Genomic DNA, 12,164 nt, shown 5'->3' on the forward strand with positions numbered 1-12,164 from the left:
TCACACGCACACACTCTCACACTCACACACACACTCACACACGCACGCTCAGGCACACACACTCACACACACTCACGCACACACACACACTGTCTCACACATACTCACACACACAATCACACACACACAAAGGCTCGCACTCACACACTCACACACTCACACACACTCACATACACACAATCACACACTCACAATCACACACTCACACACTCACACTCTCACATTCTCACACACACACACTCTCACACTCTCACGTACACACACTCTCACTCTCACGTACACACTCACACGCACTCACAAACACTCACACACCCGCACTCATACACCCGCTCACTCACACTCACACACACTCATTCACACACACTCACAGACACTCTCACACTCACATACACACACACGCACACACACTCACACAAACACACACACTTGCACACACGCACACACACACACGCAGATACACATGCACACACACACACGCAGATACACACGCACTCTCACACTCATACACACTTTCACATTCACACGCACACACTCTCACACGCACACACACACACTCATGCACACACACTCACACACACACACAATCACACACACTCTCTCACACACACACTAACACACTCACACACACACTCACACACGCTCTCACGCACACACTCTCACACTCACTGTCTCACACACACTCACACACACAATCACACACACACAATGTCTCGCACTCACATACTCTCACACTCACACACACTCACATACACACAATCACACACTCACACACTCACACACTCACAATCACACACTCTCACACACACACACTCACACACTCTCACGTACACACTCACACGCACTCATAAACACTCACACGCCCGCACTCATACACTCGCACACTCACACACACTCATTCACACACACTCACAGACACTCTCACACTCACACACACACACACACATGCACACACACTCTCACAAACACACACACATGCACACACGCACACACACACACGCACACACACACTCACACACTCACACTCACGCATACACACACACACTCAGACCCACTCCGTCACACACTCTCTCACACACACAGTCACACACACATACTCTCTCACAGACACACTCTCACACTCACACATACTCACATACACAAAATCACTCACTCACAATCACACACTCACACACACTCTCACCTACATACACCAACACTCTCACAAACTCACACTCACACACTTACACACTCACACACACACTCACATACACTCACACACACTCACACACCCGCACTCACACACTCACACTCACTCACACACACATTCGCACACACTCACACACACTCTCTCACACTCACACACACACACACTCGCAATCACACATTCTCACACACACACACACTCACACACTCTCACTTATACACTCACATGCACTCACAAACACTCACACACTCACACACACTCACACACACTCACACACACTCACATACCCGCACTCATCCATTCACACACTCAAACACTCATGCACACTCATTCACACACACTCACACTCACACACATACACACGCACACACACTCACAATCACACATTCTCACACACACACTCACACACTCTCACTTATACACTCACATGCACTCACAAACACTCACACACTCACACACACACACACTCACATACCCGCACTCATCCATTCACACACTCACACACTCATGCACACTCATTCACACACACTCACACTCACACTCACACACACACACGCACACACACTCACACACGCACACGCACGCACGCACACACACGCACACACACACACACATACACAATCACACACACAGTCACACACACACACACTCACTCACACACAATCACTCACACTCTCTCACACACACTCACACACACACACTCACACACACAATCACACACTCACACACACACACACGCTCACACACACGCACACACACTCACACACACACACTCACACTCTCACACTCATACACACTCTCACATTCACGCACACACACTCTCACACGTGCACACACACTCTCACGCACACACACTCACACACACTCACACACTCACACACAATCTCACACACACACACTCTCACACTCACACACACACACACATGCACACACTCACACTCACACACACTCTCAAACTCATGCACACACACTCCCACGCACACACTCACACACACACACACACACTCACACACACACACATACACACAATCACCCACTCACAATCATACACTCACACACTCACACTCTCACAGTCTCACACACACACACTCTCACACTCTCACGTACACACACTCTCACTCTCACGTACACACTCACACGCACTCACAAACTCTCACACACCCGCACTCATACACCCGCTCACTCACACTCACACACACTCATTCACACACACTCACAGACACTCTCACACTCACATACACACACACGCACGCACACTCACACACACACACTTGCACACACGCACACACACACGCAGATACACACGCACTCTCACACTCATACACACTTTCACATTCACGCGCACACACTCTCACACGCGCACACACACACTCATGCACACACACTCACACACACACACAATCACACACACTCTCTCACACACACACTAACACACTCACACATACACACTCACACACGCTCTCACGCACACACTCTCACACTCACTGTTTCACACACACTCACACACAGAATCACACACACAAAGTCTCGCACTCACATACTCTCACACTCACACACACTCACATACACACAATCACACACTCACATACACACAATCACACACTCACAATCACACACTCACACACTCACAATCACACACTCTCACACACACACACTCACAAACTCTCACGTACACACTCACACGCACTCACAAACACTCACACGCCCGCACTCATACACTCGCACACTCACACACACTCATTCACACACACTCACAGACACTCTCACACTCACACACACACTCACACACATGCACACACACTCTCACAAACACACACACATGCACACACGCACACACACACGCACACACACTCACTTATACACTCACATGCACTCACAAACACTCACACACTCACACACACACACACTGACATACCCGCACTCATCCATTCACACACTCACACACTCATGCACACTCATTCACACACACTCACACTCACACTCACACACACACACGCACACGTACTCACACACGCACACGCATTCGCACACACGCACACACACGCACACACACACACGCACATACACAATCACACACACAGTCACACACACACACACTCACTCACACACAATCACTCACACTCTCTCACACACACTCACACACACACACTCACACACAGAATCACACACTCACACACACACACACACACACGCTCACACACACGCACACACACTCACACACACACACTCACACTCTCACACTCATACACACTCTCACATTCACGCACACACACTCTCACACGTGCACATACACTCTCACGCACACACACTCACACACACTCACACACTCACACACAATCTCACACACACACACTCTCACACTCACACACACACATGCACACACACACACTCACACACACTCTCAAACTCATGCACACACACTCCCACGCACACACTCTCACACACACACACACACACACACTCACACACACACACTCAAACTCTCACTCACACACACACACACACACACACTCACACTCACACTCACATACACACACTCTCACACTCATACAAACTCTCACATTCATGCACACACAATCTCTCATGCACACTCACACACACAAACACACACATTCTGACACGCACACTCACACACATTCACACGCACACACTCTCACACTCACACACACACTCACACACGCACGCTCAGGCACACACACTCACACACACTCACTCACGCACACACTGTCTCACACACACTCACACACACAATCACACACACACAAAGGCTCGCACTCACATACTCTCACACTCACACACACTCACATACACACAATCACCCACTCACAATCATACACTCACACACTCACACTCTCACAGTCTCACACACACACACTCTCACACTCTCACGTACACACACTCTCACTCTCACGTACACACTCACACGCACTCACAAACTCTCACACACCCGCACTCATACACCCGCTCACTCACACTCACACACACTCATTCACACACACTCACAGACACTCTCACACTCACATACACACAGACGCACACACACTCACACACACACACACTTGCACACACGCACACACATACGCAGATACACACGCACTCTCACACTCATACACACTTTCACATTCACGCGCACACACTCTCACACGCGCACACACACACTCATGCACACACACTCACACACACACACAATCACACACAATCTCTCACACACACACTAACACACTCACACACACACTCACACACGCTCTCACGCACACACTCTCACACTCACTGTCTACACACACTCACACACACAATCACACGCACAAAGTCTCACACTCACATACTCTCACACTCACACACACTCACATACACACAATCACACACTCACAATCACACACTCACACACTCACAATCACACACTCTCACACACACACACTCACACACTCTCACGTACACACTCACACGCACTCACAAACACTCACACGCCCGCACTCATACACTCGCACACTCACACACACTCATTCACACACACTCACAGACACTCTCACACTCACACACACTCACACACATGCACACACACTCTCACAAACACACACACATGCACACACGCACACACACACACGCACACACACACTCACACACTCTCATTTATACACTCACATGCACTCACAAACACTCACACACTCACACACACTCACACACACTCACACACACTCACATACCCGCACTCATCCATTCACACACTCACACACTCATGCACACTCATTCACACACACTCACACTCACACTCACACACATACACACGCACACACACTCACACACGCACACACACTCGCACACACGCACACACACACGCACACACACACGCACATACTCAATCACACACACACTCACACCCACACTCACTCACACACACACAATCACTCACACTCTCTCACACACACTCACACACACACACACTCACACACACAATCACACACTCACACACACACACAGACACACGCTCACACACACATACACACACACACTCACACACACACTCACACTCTCACACTCATACACACTCTCACATTCACGCACACACACTCTCACACGTGCACACACACTCTCACGCACACACACTCACACACACTCACACACTGACACACACTCACACACACACACTCTCACAGTCACACACGCACACACATGCACACACACTCACACGCACTCTCACACTCATGCACACACACTCCCACGCACACACTCTCACACACACACACACACTCACACACACACACTCAAACTCACACTCACACACACACACACACACTCACACTCACACTCACATACACACACTCTCACACTCATACAGACTCTCACATTCATGCACACACACTCTCTCACGCACACTCTCACACACAAACACACACATTCTCACACGCACACACACACACGCTCACACGCACACACTCTCACACTCACACACACACTCACACAAGCACGTTCAGACACACACACTCACACACACTCACACACACACTGTCTCACACACACACTCACACACACAATCACACACACACAAAGGCTCGCACTCACATACTCTCACACTCACACACACTCACATACACACAATCACACACTCACAATCACACACTCACACACTCACAATCACACAATCTCACACACACATACTCTCACACTCTCACGTACACACACTCTCACACTCTCACGTGCACACTCACACGCACTCACAAACACTCACACACCCGCACTCATACACTCGCACACACACACTCATTCATACACACTCACAGACACTCTCACACTCACATACACACACACACGCACACACACTCACACACACACACTTGCACACACTCACACACACACACGCACATACACACGCACTCTCACACTCATACACACTTTCACATTCATGCGCACACACTCTCACACGCGCCCACACACACTCACGCACACACACTCACACACACACACAATCACACACACTCTCTCACACACACACTCACACACACATACTCACACACACACTCACACACGCTCTCACGCACACACTCTCACACTCACTGTCTCACACACACTCACACACACAATCACACACATACAAAGGCTCGCACTCACATACTCTCACACTCACACACACTCACATACACACAATCACACACTCACAATCACACACTCACACACTCACAATCACACACTCTCACACACACACTCACAGACTCTCACGTACACACTCACACGCACTCACAAACACTCACACGCCCGCACTCATACACTCGCACACTCACACTCACACACACTCATTCACACACACTCACAGACACTCTCACACTCACACACACACACACATGCACACACAGTCTCACAAACACACACACTTGCACACACGCACACACACACACGCACATACACACGCACTCTCACACTCATACACACTTTCACATTCAAGCGCACACACTCTCACACGCGCACACACACACTCAAGCACACACACTCACAAACACACATACACACACTCACACATCCACACTCACACACACATACTCACACTCACACACACACCTACTCTCACACTCATACACACTTTCACATTCAAGCGCACACACTCTCACACGCGCACACACACACTCAAGCACACACACTCACAAACACACATACACACACTCACACATCCACACTCACACACACATACTCACACTCACACACACACCTACTCTCACACTCATACACTCTCTCACATTCACGCACATACTCTCACGTGCACACACTCACACTCATACGCACACACTCACACTCATACACACACACACACTCACACACACTCACATACACGCACACACACACACTCTCACACACATGCACTCTCACATACACACAATCACACACTCATAATCACACATTGACACATTCACACACTCACACTCACACACTCACACTCACACACACGCATGCACACTCACACTCACACACACTCTCACACACACACACACTCACACTCACACTCATACACATTCTCACATTCATGCACACACATTCTCACGTGCACACTCACACACATGCACACACACACTCACACACTCACACTCACACACACTCTCTCACACACACTCTCAAACAGACTCACACACTCACACACACAAACACTCACACACTCTCACACACACTCTCACACACACGCTCACATGCACACACACTCACACACACTCACACACACTCACACTCACACACACACTCACACACTCATATACACTCTCACATTCATGCACACACACTCTCTCTTGCACACTCACACACACAAACACACACATTCTCACACACACACTCACACACACACTCACACTCACACTCAAACACATTCTCACATTCATTCACACACATGCACACACACACTCAAACACTCACACACTCACACTCACACACACTCACACACGCACACTCAGGCACACACACTCACACACACTCACTCACACACACTGTCTCACACACACTCACACACAAAATCACACACACACAAAGTCTCGCACTCACATACTCTCACACTCACACACACTCACATACACACAATCACACACTCACAATCACACACTCACACACTCACAATGACACACTCTCACACACACACACTCACACTCTCACGTACACACTCACACGCACTCACAAACACTCACACACACATACTCACACACCCGCACTCATACACTCGCACACACACACTCACGCACACTCATTCACACACACTCACAGACACTCTCACACTCACACACACACACACACACTCACACACACACACACTTGCACACACGCACACACACACGCACATACACACTCACTCTCACACTCATGCACACACACTCTCACGCACACAGACTCACGCGCGCACACACATTCACACACACTCTCTCACGTACACTCTCACACGCACATGCACTCTCACACTCACACACACTCACCTACACACAATCAATCACTCACAATCACACACTCACACACTCACACACACACTCTCACTCACACACACACACACAATCACTCACACTCTCTCACACACACTCACACACACACACTCTCACATACACACTCACACACTCACACACACACTTTCACACGCACATACAGACACACACACTCACACTCACACACACTCTCACACTCATACACACTTTCACATTCACGCGCACACACTCTCACATGCGCACACACACTTTCACGCACACACACTCACACACACACACACTCACACACACACTCACACATCCACACACACACACTCACACACACTCACACTCACACACTCACACACACATACAGACACACACACTCACACTCACACACACTCTCACACTCATACACACTTTCACATTCACGCGCGCACACTCTCACACGCGCACACACACTCTCACGCACACACACTCACACACACTCACACACACACTCACACATCCACACACACACACTCACACACACTCACACTCACATACACACACGCACACACTCACACACCCGCACACACACACTCACGCACACACACACATACACACACTCACACATCCACACTCACACACACACACTCACACACACTAACACACTGACACACCCACACACACACACACTCTCACACACACACATACTCTCACATTCACACACACTCTCATTCACGCACATACTCTCACGCGCACACACTCACACTCATACGCACACACTCACACTCATACACACACACACACTCACACACACTCACATACACACAATCACACACTCACAATCAAACACTCACACACTCACAATCGCACATTCTCACACACACACACTCACACACTCTCACTTATACGCTCACACGTACTTACAAACACTCACACACACTCACACACACTCACATACCCGCACTCATCCATTCACACACTCACACACTCATGCACACTCATTCACACACACTCACACACGCACTCACACACATTAACACACTGACACACCCGCACACACACACACTCTCACACACACACATACTCTCACATTCACACACACTCTCATTCACGCACATACTCTCACGCGCACACACTCACTCTCACACTCATGCACACACACTCTCACGCACACAGACTCACGCTCACACACACACACTCACACACGCACACACACACGCACGCACACACACACGCACATACACAATCACACACACTCACACACACACTCACACACACACGCTCACACACACGCACACACTCACACACACACACTCACACTCTCACACTAATACACACTCTCACATTCACGCACACACACTCTCACACGTGCACACACACTCTCACGCACACACACTCACACACACTCACACACCCGCACACACACACTCTCACACACACACATACTCTCACACTCACACACACTCTCATTCACGCACATACTCTCACGCGCACACACTCACACTCATACGCACACACTCACACTCATACACACACGCACACTCACACACACTCACACACAAGCACACACACATACTCTCACACACATGCACTCTCACATACACACAATCACACACTCATAATCACACATTGACACACTCACACACACACACTCACACACTCACGCACGCACACTCACACTCACACACACACTCACACACACTCACACACACTCTGACACACACACACACACTCACACTCACACTCATACACACTCTCACATTCATGCACACACACTCTCACGTGCACAATCACATACATGTACACACACACTCACACACTCACACTCGCACACACTCTCTCACACACACTCTCACACACACTCACATACACACAATCACACACTCACAATCAAACACTCACACACTCACAATCACAAATTCTCACACACACACACACTCACACACTCTCACTTATACGCTCACACGTACTCACAAACACTCACACACACTCACACACACTCACATACCTGCACTCATCCATTCACACACTCACACACTCATGCACACTCATTCACACACACTCACACACACACGCACACACACTAACACACTGACACACCCGCACACACACACACTCTCACACACACACATACTCTCACATTCACACACACTCTCATTCACGCACATACTCTCACGCGCACATACTCACTCTCACACTCATGCACACACACTCTCACGCACACAGACTCACGCTCACACACACACTCACACACGCACACACACACGCACACACACACACGCACATACACAATCACACACACACTCACACACTCACACACTCACACACACACTCACACACACACGCTCACACACACGCACACACTCACACACACACTCACACTCTCACACTAATACACACTCTCACATTCACGCACACACACTCTCACACGTGCACACACACTCTCACGCACACACACTCACACACACTCACACACCCGCACACACACACACTCTCACACACACACATACTCTCACACTCACACACACTCTCATTCAGGCACATACTCTCACGCGCACACACTCACACTCATACGCACACACTCACACTCATACACACACGCATACTCACACACACTCACACACAAGCACACACACATACTCTCACACACATGCACTCTCACATACACACAATCACACACTCATAATCACACATTGACATACTCACACACACACACTCACACGCTCACGCATGCACACTCACACTCACACACACACTCACACACACTCACACACACTCTGACACACACACACACACTCACACTCACACTCATACACACTCTCACATTCATGCACACGCACTCTCACGTGCACAATCACATACATGTACACACACACTCACACACTCACACTCGCACACACTCTCTCACACACACTCACACACACTCACACACTCACACACACAAACACTCACACACTCTCACACGCAAACACACTCACACACACTCACACACTCACACTCGCACACACTCTCTCCCACACACTCACACACTCACACACACAAACACTCACACACTCTCACACGCACACACACTCACACACACTCACACACTCACACACACTCACACACTCACACACTCTCACACGCACACACACTCACACACACTCACACTCACACACACACTCTCACACTCATACACACTCTCACATTCATGCACACACACTCTCTCATGCACACTCACACACACAAACACACACATTCTCACACACACACACTCTCACACACATATGCACTCTCACACACACAATCACACACTCATAATCACACACTGACACACTCACACACACACTCTCAAGCACACACACACAATCGCACACACTCTCTCACACACACACACACACACACACACACACGCACACTCACACACATGTATGCACACTCACACACACACACTCAAACTCACACTCACATACACACACACACTCACACTCACACAACCACACACTCTCACACACTCTCACATTCATGCACACACACTCTCATGTGCACACTCACACACATGCACACACACACTCACACACACTCTCTTACACACTCTCTCACACACACTCACACACTCTCACACACACACTCACTCACACATTCACACACACACTCACACACAAACACACTCACAGTCACACACACACACTCACACACACTCACACACAAGCACACACACACACACACTCTCACACTCATACACACTCTCACATTCATGCACACACACTCTCACGTGCTCACTCATCCATTCACACACTCACACACTCATGCACACTCATTCACACACACTCACACACACGCACACACACTCACAAACGCACACACACTCGCACACACGCACACACACATGCACACACAAACACGCACACACACTCACACACTCACACACACTCACACTCACACTCATACACACTTTCACATTCATGCACACACACTCTCTCATGGACACTCACACACACAAACACACACATTCTCACACACACACTCACACACGCTCACACGCACACACTCTCACACTCACACACACTCACACACGCACACTCAGGCACACA

Source organism: Pristiophorus japonicus, chromosome 14 (assembly GCF_044704955.1).
Source record: "Pristiophorus japonicus isolate sPriJap1 chromosome 14, sPriJap1.hap1, whole genome shotgun sequence".
In the NCBI taxonomy this organism is placed as follows: Eukaryota; Metazoa; Chordata; class Chondrichthyes; family Pristiophoridae; genus Pristiophorus; species Pristiophorus japonicus.